Genomic DNA, 1,206 nt, shown 5'->3' on the forward strand with positions numbered 1-1,206 from the left:
GGACATTGTAGCTCCAGGGTTGCACTCTCTGGGGAAGAGGGACAGATAGGGTAGCAAGGGGAGGTGACAGACAAAGTAGTTGGAGTAAAGAGGGAGCGACAGCAGGGTGTTGGGCTGATCATTCAGTGCAGGATGGAAGGAGGCCAGGTTTTATCTGCAGAAGCAGGTGAGCAGATGAAGACGCATGGCCGCTCGGTCTCTGTCTTGGATGGAGTGCAGGAGGGGCACAGGGCATGAAGCCGGGAGACCTGGGTTGTCCCCAGCCCTGCGGCTTCCTAGCTCTCTGACTTTTGGAAAGTCACTTTACCTTTCAGTTTACATTTTCTTTGTAAAATGAAGGTACGAGTAATGATACCTGCCCCAAAGGGTTGTTGTTAGAGTTGGATGTAATATGAAAATACTAAGCCCTAGATAAATGTGGTTGAACCTCTTTATCTTTTCAAATAATTGAGTTTTCTAATGATTTATCAACATAAATCATTTGCATTATGGTTTCTTGCCTTCTCCTACATACAGTAAAAAATAATAGAAGTGAAGTCCAGTGTTACCCAAACTCCAGAGGGGAGAGTGGTGCTGGGTGGTGGGGGATTTAGGACTATAGGAAAGGCCAGAGTGGGCAGATAAGGGGAGGGGAGGAACGGAGAGTGGAGGAGGGGCCACCAGCAATGCTCACACCTGCAGCATCTGAACAGGGTCCCCTCAGGGTCTCCAGAGGTCATTCACCTCCCACTCCAGCCTGGACTTTGACGCTGCAGGCACGCCTCAAAGCCAGAAGTTTATGGCTCCCACCTGTTCAATCTGGCAGGAAGCGTCGTCTTCTCCACAACTCTCCCTACCCCACTGTGGTCAAGGGATTCCAGGAAATTCCATCTCCCATGACCTCATGGCATGCTCTGCTTCCCACACCAGGAACCAGAGGAGCCGGAGAAGTGGAGGAAGGCTCACTTGGCTGCCACTGGGAAATGCTGGGTTATTTGAGATGCCCTGGAGTTTGGACCTGCTCAGCTGACGGGTGGTGGCCGAGGGCTCTGGGGAGTGCAAGAGGCGGAGCCAGGTGGCTTCCCTGTGCTGACGTTCCTGACGTCCTCTTTCTTGACCTCATAGTCCTTTCCCTCTGTGATTCATTTAAGTGAATCGATTTCAGGGAAAGGAATTTGTGGGGACCGAAGCAGAGGCCTGAGTGGATGGGCTGGGGAAGGCACTGTG

This window comes from Galeopterus variegatus, unplaced genomic scaffold (genome assembly GCF_000696425.1).
Source record: "Galeopterus variegatus unplaced genomic scaffold, G_variegatus-3.0.2 Scaffold17599, whole genome shotgun sequence".
NCBI classification, from domain to species: domain Eukaryota; kingdom Metazoa; phylum Chordata; class Mammalia; order Dermoptera; family Cynocephalidae; genus Galeopterus; species Galeopterus variegatus.